At 39.2% G+C, this 12107-nt stretch overlaps 1 long non-coding RNA gene across 3 annotated transcripts in view; it reads right to left on the reverse strand.

Moving 5' to 3' along the window:
• The window catches only part of LOC142012324 (uncharacterized), a 36336-nt gene that overhangs the window by 14894 nt on the left and 9335 nt on the right, over nucleotides 1-12107 (reverse strand). For all 3 annotated transcript variants that reach the window (XR_012645304.1, XR_012645306.1, XR_012645305.1), the window contains exon 2: nucleotides 6686-6859. This is a non-coding gene — a long non-coding RNA (uncharacterized LOC142012324). The remainder of the gene's footprint in view (nucleotides 1-6685; nucleotides 6860-12107) is intronic.

The raw sequence follows: 12107 nt of genomic DNA on the forward strand, positions 1-12107 counted from the left end.
CACTTCAAAAAGTTCTTTTCATATAGTGTCACTATTTACACAACAGATGCATTTATTTTGAATTTCTTGTACAATATAATTATTCTGCAGGAGCATGATTTTTTTCTTGTGTTAACCTTCTCACATTGTTTACATTTCAGGTTTATGAAACAAGATTAACCCTCTAAAACTTCTCCTCCCCATCCTCTGACTGTTTAAACCCCCACAAAATACTACGGTGAAAAACTCCCCTACTGTTCCACAACCCACCTGACTGCATGGATGTAACTGAAAAGTCTAGAAATGTTAATGAAGATTGAAGTGGTCAAACTGATTATTACCTTGAAAGTTCTCACAAAATGATGTAGAATATTTTATTTATTAATTATTATTATTATTATTATTATTATTATTCACCTGGGAGACACAGACAGATTTTTCATTTATGTGGACAAACAGGCAGAAGTGACATACTAAGGGCCAGATGTACATCTGGTATAAGATGCTGCAACTTCCTTTGATTGGAAAGAGACAGATTGACACTATCTGAGAATATGGTCCTTGTTCCTTTTAAGTAAGAAGCATAGAATTCCAAAAATAAGTAAAAATCAGAACATGTATTTTTTTCTTCTGGATGTGTACAACTTATGCTTACGCCATGGCTACATCTACACGAGAAGGCTCTGTTGACAGAAGTGACTGTCAAAAGGGATTTCCTAGCAAAACTTCTGTCTAGAGATAGCATCTACACATAAAGGCAGATCAAAAGAGCAATCTGCTCTATTGACAGAGAGCAGCTAGATTAACCACCCGGCCCTCTCTCGACAGAACGGCTGACCAGAAGCTCTGCAAACAGGGCTGTCCAATGAACTGGAAGCCCTCTCTGTTGACAGAATTGTCTACACAGGCACTCTATTGATAGGCGTTATACGTGACTGGGGAGAGGTATAACTCTGCCAGCTGATCAGCTGGGTTTTGTCAGGAAACTTCCAACGGATCTCTTTGGCCATGTAGATGCTCCACAGGTTTTGTACACAAAAGCCCACTTTTGTTGGGAGAAGCTGCCTGTGTAGACATGGCCTATAACTTTAACTTTGAAAAAAGTCAATTAAAACATAAATTTTAAATCTCTCAGAAGACAGCATGATTAGATAAATTTGCTCCTGTGGCATATGTATAATGATCACGTACTTAATAAATGTTTAATTTGCTAGTCATTTATTTTCTGTCATTCAAAATTATCAAATAAAACATCTGAGTAAGATAAAACTGAGCAAATGGCTTACACATACACAGTATACATGTCATTTTAAAGGAAGATAGTTTTTGTATTGTCCTCATGGCATTCTTTCACTTCAAAGCCAGTTAATATGGAAGCCAGTGCCAAAATACCCACTGTCTGAAATGGCACAAGGTCAAGCCCACTGTTATGTAAATCAAATACTGTGATCCTTTTACCCTCACAAAATTCCATTTGATTACCCCATGCTGCCTTTTCCTGAAGGCCTCTAAGAAATATCTTGTCTAAGGTTTGATTCTTCATTAATAAAATCAAGAAGAGTTTGCTGTTGATTTTAATGGACCCAGGAGAGGAAACATGATTCTTGAAGCTGTAAAACCAGTCTTTGACTCAAATGTTTTGTCTACACTAGCTCACTCCTTCAAAGGGGGCATGTAAATGAGCCTGAGCGGGGAACTGCAATGAGGTACTGCGCTGCGTATGCAGCACCTCATTAGCCTAATTCCTGCAGAACTAACTCCGAAGTTAGCAACTTCAAAGTCCTGGCAAGCTGTGTAGCTGCGGGCACTTCAAAGTACCTGTTCAACTTTGAAGTGCCCTTACTCTCTGCTCCAGCTTGTTTACATGCTCCCTTTGAAGGAGGGGGCTAGTGTAGACAAATCCCTACAGTTGCCAACCCCCGCCCCCCAGGTTTAACTAGGAATCTCCCAGAATCAGGCTCTATTTTCTGGAGGCTAACAAACTTAAACTAGGAGATTCTAGGCCATTAAATGTTCAGCAGTGCAACAGAGAATCCCTGGCTCCATATAGCTCCTGGAAGTGGTTGGCACATCCCTACAGCCATGTGGGGACAGGGAGTCACCATGCACTGCCTCTGCCCCAAGCAGCCATGCTACAGGTATCATTGGCTGGGAATTGTGGCCAACAGGAACTGCAGAGGAGCTGCCTGCAGGCAGGGGCAGTGCACAGAAACCCCTGGACTCCTTCTAGGAGTCCAGGCATATGCTGGCTGCTTCTGGGAGTGGCATGGTACCAGGGCAGGTAGGGAGCCTGCCTTAATCCTGCTGTCCCACCAATTGCAGTCATCTTGCCAGAATCTGCACTTCTCACCCACTTTCGCACTACAACACCCAGCCCCCAGTGCTCCCTCTCTGGAACCTGCACCCTGCACCCACTCCTGCATCTCAAACTGCTTCCTAGCCCTGAGCCCCCTCCAACATCCAAACTCCCTCCCAGAGCTTGCTCTCCCTCCAACATTCCAAATCTCTGCCCAAGACTCAGGCAGGGTTCCTCTCCCACACTTGGTACTCCTCAGCCCCAACTCAGTGAAAGTGAGGCTGGTGGAGAGTGATCAACAGAGAGAGGGGTCGATGGAGTGAGCAGGGTGATGCTTGTACAGGTTGAACCTCTTTCATCCAGCACCCTCAGGACCTGTCCGGTGCCAGATGAGAGAATTTGCCAGAGCATGCGAGGTCAATATTTTCTAGCAAATGGCCAAAGCTTTCATTGCTTACTGGGCTCTCAGAAGACATTTAGGGGTAAATTACAGCTAAATAACAGGACAGAACAGTGAGAACCAGGACTGGTGGCTGTAAACAAACTTTATGGGACCACAGGAAACTTGGCCACATCTATGATAAGTGGTTGTTTAGCAAACTAAAACCATGCCAGATTATGGAGTTTGCCAAATGAGAGTTCCAGATTAGAGAGGTTCAGCTTGTAGAAGATAACACTAGTGGTTGTGCCTGCACTTGCATTCCTCTTTCGAAAGAGATATGCAAATGAGGTAATCAAAATGTAAATGAGGTAGAGATTTCATATCTGACACCTCACTGGCATATTCTTAGTTCAAAATAGTTTATTTTGAAAGAAGAAAACCAGTGTAAACACTGCTCTTTTGAAAGTAAACCCATCTTTGAAAGAATCCTTTTCTCCCAAAGAAAGGGAAGAAGCAGTCTTTTGAAGATGGGGTTTACTTTAGAAAGAGCAGCGTCTACACTGGTTTTCTTCTTTCAAAAGAAGCTATTTTGAAACATGAATATGCAAATGAGGTGTCATATATGCAAACTTGTACCTCGTTTGCATTTTCAATTAACCTCATTTGCATACCTCTTTCAAAAGAGGATTGCAAGTGTAGGCACAGTCTATATGAATGGGAAATTGCAGGTTTTCACTTCCTCAAAAATAACTGTTTTGGCTACTAAAGTACTTATTGCCATTAATTTCTTGATGCTAATTGGAAATTCTAGTTCATCTAGCGCCTCTAAAATACACAAGTGTGGAGAAGAAAAAACTGCAACATTTAAAAGGTTTTTGAGATCACTGAATATGGTGTTCCAAAACACATGCATTTTTGATAAGTATAGATGATATGTGAAAGATTGGTATGCGGTTGTTTGGAAGTCCTACATTCACTGTGTATTTCCAGTGTAACCTTCAACAAATGTTCTGAAGTCTAGTAACTTCTGTTTAATATCTTGTTTTGGAAGACTCACAAAGATAAAGGGTGTGTCTACACTTGCATTCCTCTTTCGAAAGAGGCATGCAAATGAGGTAAATTGAAAATGCAAATGAGGTGTCAATTTGCATATTTGGCACCTCACGCACATATTCTAATTTTGAAAGAGCTTCTTTTGAAAGAAGAAAGCCAGTGTAGATGCTGATCTTTCGAAAGTAAACCCCATCTTTGAAAGAATCCTTCTTCCCATTATCAGCAGGAGTGTTGGGGTCACTCTAACATAATCCATCAGAAGCAGACATATTGAGAAGGTTCCGTGTAACACTAAAAGTTGTGATTAGTGCTGGCCATACAAAGATCAGTGGATGGTGTTATAAACTCCAGCCTGGTGTTAAACTCTTAGTCTGTGCATTCCTGTGATGTACAGTTTGTTGTTGCTGAGCTCCAAAGGAGATCAACAGAAGAGTTCAGGCTAGGTGGTTATCTCTAGAAGTTAGAAGATTATATAAGCAAATATCACCATATCTACAATGATATAAATGAATGAAGTGATTTTTGAATTTGTTGAGGCATGCATTTCATGAAGAGAAACATTCCGGTCAAATCTGGTCTCAGTATTTGAAGTGTCTGCCAAGCTTCAGTGGAGTTATTGCAAAATTTTGAGAAGCCTCCTAAATCCATAGTAAAGGTGTTTGGGTACACTTGATGCTGCATTTAACATTGAGGCCTCTCAGGACTTGTTTTATGTCACTGAAGGCATACTTTTTTTTTTTTGTTAAGCACAGCTGAAAAGTTGAGAAAAAAAGATGTGGCCTTTGCACAGAAGACTTTCAAGCCTTCTGGTGGCATTCACTAACATTGCTTTAACAATAAATTTCAGCAGCTTGAAGATGAAGATGAAGATGAAGGGCCTGGATTTGCTAGACTCTAGCCCTCCAGTGCCACTCAGCACACTGATGAGCCCTCCTAATATCTAATGGGGGAACTGGGTGGACAGAGGGGGATTTAACAAAGTCAAGAAGAAGGTTCTGAAGAAAGCTCATATCTTTCCCTTCTAGATCACCTGCAATGCTCTACAGGAAAAGATTGTTTCTTTGAGAGCTTTTCTAAGTCATCCTGTTTTTCTTCCAGTTTATGTAGGTTAAGTTTTAAATGGGGAAATACATTTATTAATTTTCCTGGTTTCAATGGCAGTCTTTTGTAGCCCTTTTTCCAATGAATCATTTGGGATTTTGCCCATATATCTTTAAAGAGCTCACAGATACCTTTTGAGACTGAACCTAGTCTGCGAGGAATTCTTTCTGTGCCATGGGATTCAGCCCTACATTTTGCCATGGCCTTGCAGTCTCTTTATTCAGATGCTTAGATGATGCAGGCATAGGTCTTTTGTTGCCTCATTTTTCCAATGGAATCCACAGTCAACAGTTTGAAGTTTATCCAGAGGATTAATTTAAATGTATTGACAACATGTTAAGAAAGTAATTACATGCAGGGAGTGTCGAGATTGGGGACTAAGTATCCATCTTCCTCATGGTTACACAACACCCCTCCCGCCATCTCCTTTTTTATTAGTATCTAAGCAAATAAGAGAAAAGTGGGTATTATATATCACAAGATGAGCATTCTTCACACTCTTACACTGCTAACAAGTTTCATTTACTATGCACTGACATAAATAACAATACAATGTGCAAGGCAGGAGAGAATCGGACCCAAAGTGTTGCCTTCTCTTTGGCTGGAGAAGATACCCATGTGCTTCTGAGAATGAACAAATCAGGCGGTTCCCTCCATTCATGGAAGAAGACCTTCCATGATGTACCAGATAGGCTGGGCTTTGCGAACATTGATTTTAGGGACTTTACATGACAGCTCTATTTTCTATGGTCTCCCTGGATTGACTCCTTGAACTAAATCCAGAACTGTTATCAGAAAACAAATGAAAGAGGTTCCATTTTCTTTCTGGAGTTACATTTTCATCTTGTACAATCTTTATAGTAATTCTAGAGTTGGATGTTGTAAGTGGAACTGAATGGTATGGAGGCAAAAATTGGTAGGACTCTGAAACAAACCTATGGATAAAGTACGCACATTAATAAATTTAATCTTGCATCATTACTGTGAGATAGAGAAATGTATCTTAATAAATGGAGTAAATGAGCCTCAGAAAGCTCATGTGATCATATTATTCAGGAATTATGCAGCAGAAGTAGATAAAGATCCCAGCTCTCTTGAATTGCAGTCCTTGTTTTAAGCACACTATTTTTGTATCCATATGAATGAAGGCTTTGATTTTTGCTTTTCTTTAAAAGTTAGTTCTAGAAATTCACCTCTACTTTCAATTTCTTCTACACTATTTATAATCTAATCTTTTAAGTGTACATCATTATGATAATTTACATTAGTAATCTGGTTTTACTCATTAAGCTGCTTCCTCTTCTTTTTAAAGATCAAGCATATTTAATGACCATGTTACATAATGTACAGTCAACTAGGACTATCCTATGCTCTTTTAAAGGGCAGTTCAGTAATTTTCCACAAAATTTATCTAAGTACCTAAATCTCATTTTTAAGATGTCAAATGTTCTTTCAATTACCATTCTGGTAATTTTTTGAGTTTCATTATAATTTATAACAAAACTGTTTTCAGAGACAGTCTGTAGATAAGACAGAGAAGATATAAGGCAACTTCGTTGTCATCTAAAATGTTGATTTACAAAGATCTCTCTAAACTGCAGTATTGTATAATGTATTATAATATAATACAGGAGATAGCTGCTTCCTGAAAATCCATTTTTATTGAGAATTGCCATTTGCAAACAGCAGTGAGTATAAATAATATCATATTTCATTAGGAGTTCATATGGCACAGGATTTTACTCCCATGTCTTCACTTAAAAAGTCAACCATTCACACAGTTGTAATTAAACAAAGTGCTTCAAAATTTAATGTATAACAAAGACAACCCCAAACTTTTAAAATCTACAATTACAATTAAGAGGTATACATACCTTTACTATTGCTTTATCATAGTACTGTAACTTTTGTCTCATCCATCCCCTTCTTGCCATCTCTATCACCTTTACACTTCTTCTGTCATGTCCAATGCCCCCATTCTGCTAGTCCAGTGGTGGGTGTGTCTCTACCCTTTCCCTGTTGTCCCTCCTTGGAAGGGACTGAGAAGCCTGAGTAATAAGCAGGTCACAAATCAATTGCTATCCATACAAGTTTTATATGATAAGCCAGAGGATCACATGCACAGTACGATATATGGTAACCATAGTTAAAGAAATACATGTCAAATTTACTGGGTCAAATTCATTGCTGCTGTAATTACACAGAACAATGAAAGGGTTCACCAAAGATAAATTTTCATCTTCATGTCAATCAAGTAAAACTGACTGGTTTAGTGGGAGCAATACAAAACACTCAATGAATTATGCAAGACTTTATTCATACGGCCTATAAGATACATCTGTGCTTTTTTACTGCTTATACTTCTAAACTCCAAGACCTTACAGTACATATGAGAGTCAAAAAGTTTTCTGATTTACAAAAAAAGTCAATTTTATTTCAAAACAGGTGCATTCCTGTACATCCTTATTGCTCTCACTGAGCATACGATTACTGGAATTTTAAAGAATGTTGTGCATGGTAGACATAATTAAAGATTTTGTATTGCTATATTAGAAGAGTAATTTTTGTTATTAAAAAAATTAGAGATGTGCAGAAGAGAGATGCTGTTTCATAAAGAATTTTGAAAAACTGACTTTTTTGAATTTGCATAAAACTAATTTTTAAAAGCCCTCTGCACAGGAAAAGTAAGAAAAAAGTATGTGAGTCATTTGAAAAGTTTTATTTCAAATACCTGCTTTTTTCAGTTTCAACTATTTTAAAAAATATACTACATAATAAAGGCAGTGTGGCCTAAAGAATAAGAACACTGAATTTGGGACTCTAGGGATCTGGGTTATGTCCTTGGGTGGCATCAGGTGAATCACTGATCTTGTTGTGCCTTGGTTTTTCATCTGCAAAATGGAATTAATGATATTAACACCTTTTCTGTAAGGTGATTTTGCTATCTAAAAGAAACAAGGAGATGTGGAAATCACTGCCATTAAATATCTTGTGGTAGTGAATGGAGTTGCAGTTCATCTGAGATAACCTGCTGAGGTCCGGGAATACATGATGCTAATATCATTATTATATTTTCCATCACATTAGTTTGTCTTAGTGCTATTCCACCTCCTATACTGGGCCTACATCTCCTCCTGCCTGCACTGTTTCTACCTCATCACAATTTCTTTTGACCTTTCTACTCCTTTTGTTTGAGAGCTTCCTGTCTCCCCAGGAAAACCAACATTCTGTCATCTTCATGATTCATCAAGGTCTGAAATGGACTCCAGAAACAACATCTCTATTCTGTCTTCCCCTAACATCCTTCTAAGTTCCTGTTTTCAACATCTGACCAGTCCAATGGCTAGTACACCACATGATATGCTAGATAAAGATGCACCATCCTTAGACTTTGATTATATTCACAGTGGAGAGAAAGTGAAATATTGTTAATTTTCCTTTCTGAATATAATCTCACCAACCTCAAGATGTAAGGCACCATTTCTGTATGGGCCATTGTGCCCCTGGCTAGAATCTTGACTTTGGCATTTTCTTTCAAACTACACAGTGTATTGAAGTAAGAGATTTTTTTTTAAATTCTTGTGATGAGAGAGAAAAGATTAAAAACTGTCTAGCTACCCTTATACCAAGCCAGGCCATAGTATTTAATGCTCATTACTTTAATGTATGACAAAACAGAGTTAAGTAACAGAGCTAATGAAAAAAATACTAATTATTTCCTTGCTTATAGGCCAACAGCTCTGCTGCTTGTGGTTGCCATTACCCATTGCGATGTTAGTGAACATTTCTCATCAGACATGTGAACTCATCTACCATCAAACCACTGGAGAATAGAACATCTCTAATGTGAGGCTTCAGTGAGAGTAAACAAAAAGATCTGATGCAACTGCACAACTCTAGTATTGTACACAAGCAAACAAGCACTGAGTGTGATTCCAATGTATAGTATGTAAGAATAACCATCACAAAACTTCATGACTTCAATTAAAATTCAAAGAAACACAGAATCTAGGAAAAAACTCCTACGTCAGATACATTCCTGAGATTCCCTCAGAAAAGCCTTCCATCAGCAACTGGTTAAAAGTCTAGCATTCAAAATGTAATTAAGATGTCTGGAATAATCTGGTTCCTATAACTCATGATGTATTGTCCAAAAGTAAAAAGGGCATAGGACCAAGAAATAGTAAAAGAAAATATAAAATCAGTAAGATGCCACAAAGTGTAGAATATTTAGAGTTCAGCATGTGCTAAAGTAAACATGAAGGGTCAAATCCTGAAACCAATGGGTTTTTGCCAAAATAAGGACTGAATAAGACTGAGTAGGCCTATAGCAATTTAGCTCCATATTCTTAAAGTGAAATTTAAAGAGAAGTGGTGTGATTCAATGCGTAGAAAAAAATTCCAGATGAATGTTGGGAAGCTCAAGCAAACAGGAGGTCACAAAGAAAAAAAATGTGAGGTAGTAGAAATGCCTGTAAACTCACTGAGATGCAGCAAATCCATTGACTCCTCTGTTCATTATTCCAGTAAATGAAGCTTCTGAACAATTACTCATGGGGAGAAAGGATAGCCAAGTTGTTGAGGCCTGGGATGAAAAATTTAAATTTTGTATGCCACCATGAGCTTATGGGACCTTGGGGAAATTCACTTAGCTTCTCTGTGCTTCAGTTTTCCAATAGTAAAATGGGGATAATATCGCTTCCTTAGCTCACAGAGATCCATGAATATGGACACCCCCGGGGTGAAAGCATTGCCTGTTAGAATGGTGCCCCTATGATCAAGTCAAGTATGGGACACATAACAACAACTATTTGTTTTACGGTGGCAGATAGGAGGCTCAGTCTTGAACCTGAACCCCATCGTATTAGATACTATGCATTCAAAGTATAAAGAGACAAGAAACAGAAATAGGAAGCCATAAGAGACAATGCTGGTGGTATCCACACATCAGCTGCCTGTTAAGTTTTTTGTAGGCACTATGGCAAAGGAGAGATTTCAAGGAAGACAATCCTGTGAAGTATGTGTAATTATCATAGGTGTTTGTTTGTAAGGGAGAGATGGTGGAAGTGGCAGGGGAAAAGTTGTTAAAAAGAGGCTAAGTCCATCATTAAACGTTGCATGTAAAGTTTGTGGAAGAGCTGGGAATAGAAGCCACAAATCCTGAGTTCCATTCCGGTCTTTAACTCTTTCCATCTTTCAGAGAGGCTTGATTTAGTTATCTGAACAAATGATAATTTATAAATGGTATCTGACATTAATATTTCAATGAGTACTGTATATTCTCTGTACATATTCTAAATTCTCTAGTGCCTTTTCCCACCCTTCAACAACAGAAAAGTATATGCAGTAAAAGCGGTGCTATCCAGCTTTGTACCAAACAGAAAGCTTTATAAACTGGCATTTCTAATTTTCATTGAAAGTCCAGTTTATTATCTGTCTGGCATGGGTCCATCAGACTCCCTAGCTGATGCTGAATCTGTGTGCGTGTGTTTATCTCAGGTAGTTCCCCACAAGTGACCACCCATCTCTGCTGCTCCTGGCAGAGGTCTAGCCCTGTGGCTTTATGCATTGCCTCCACTTGTAGGTGCCACTCCCACCTCCCAGCCAATGGAAGCTGTGGATCCAGGAGTGGGGGTGGGGGTAGCATGCAGAGCCACCTGGGAAGGATTCCACCAGGAGCTGCAAGGACACACAGCTACCTGTGTGGAACTGCTTGAGGTGAGAACCTCCCAAATCTGGCACCTGAGACCTTTCCTATGCCCCTGCCTCCTGTCCTGAACCCCCTCCCACACCCAAACACTCCCCTTCTTAGTTACCTGACATTATTCACTTACCAGTGCCTTCAATTCCTCCAACATGATGGATAAAAAAGCTTTTTATTGTAGATGGTTGACATATTTCATCATTAAATAAGACAGCCCCTTTCACTCCCACACACAAATAAAGGAAAAAGCTACCATTAACAGACACCCCACGTAAAAGGATAATACAAAGTCAAAACTATTCCTGTGGTTTGTAAAGCAATCATTAAAAGAAAAGTCTCTAAATCAGTTGCCACAGAGAAATATTACTGTATCACTGGATTTAGCATCAGGGGATATAGTCTAATGAAGAATGCCGTGGCTTCTGTATTTTGAAATTCAGCTTTCCAAAGAGATTAAGGGTAGTCGTCCTATCATCTCTGCAATATAAAAGAAGTGCAGAAGTGACCCCTGTGGCTTTTCAATACAAACCACAGCTGCTATTTGCATTCTAGATACTACACAAGCCATGTAAGTTCCTGCTTGCTCTGACAGTTTCTTTAGAGTCAAGAGAAGGCAGGTGGAAAAGGTGATTGAGATACTGGCTGACGAGAGATCTCCCAGCTTGCAAAGGACTCTTTCTACAACACATGTTAAATGACCTACAGGGTCTGAGAGCATTACTATTACTTGCTGAGCTACTCAATTTTCAATCAGAGATGCCAAAAATTACACTCCTACATACATATTTAAGCACCCAAATTAGCACAAAGATGCCTAAAATGGGTATTTAAGAGTCCACATATGGATGTCTGTGCATACATTAGCCAACCAAGCTTGAAAGTCACTTTCTTGATGGACGATCATAATATCATCACACCTCATATAATCTCTTAAATAAAGCTATATTATACTGCATATTTTAAAAACAACCAAGTCCAGCCCCTTACAGCCTTCCCAGCTCCCAATGAGAGGACAGAGATTTCCTCAGAGCCACCTGTTTTGGAAATGGCCTACAATCCCTCAGAAAGCACTGTTCCCATGTAGCACATCATCCTTGTCGGTACACAGAAGCCCTGCATTAATTCTCCAGCTCTTACTCATATTCTCAGTCTCATTTGTTTCAACAGGATAAAGCTTGTAGGGAAGTACTACCCAGAGCTAGTGAGTGCTGCAGAATTAGGTCCACATACACAAAACACTTAAGGCCTGATTCAGGAAGGTACTTAAGCACATGCTTAAGACTGTTCCTACTCAAATAAGCTCTGTTTTACCACACCAAGGCATTTCTTTTTTCCTATAGATTTGTTTTTGGGAGGTGAAGAGAAGAAAATGAATTATAAAATACACATGAATTTTCCTAATACTAGTGTCCCTGACCTGAGAAGCCCTGTGGTTTAGACCCTGGCAGCGGAAGGAGGTAGCGGCTCTGTGTAGAGGAACAGAAGCACAAAGAAGCAATCACCTGGAGACTCTTCCACTACCACTCCTACAGTGGTGGGGGGGATGATGCTGGAAGTGGCCCATGTGTGCCTGGGAATGGGGCACCAGGCAT

The sequence above is a fragment of the Carettochelys insculpta genome, chromosome 4, assembly GCF_033958435.1.
Source record: "Carettochelys insculpta isolate YL-2023 chromosome 4, ASM3395843v1, whole genome shotgun sequence".
Classification (NCBI taxonomy): Eukaryota; Metazoa; Chordata; order Testudines; family Carettochelyidae; genus Carettochelys; species Carettochelys insculpta.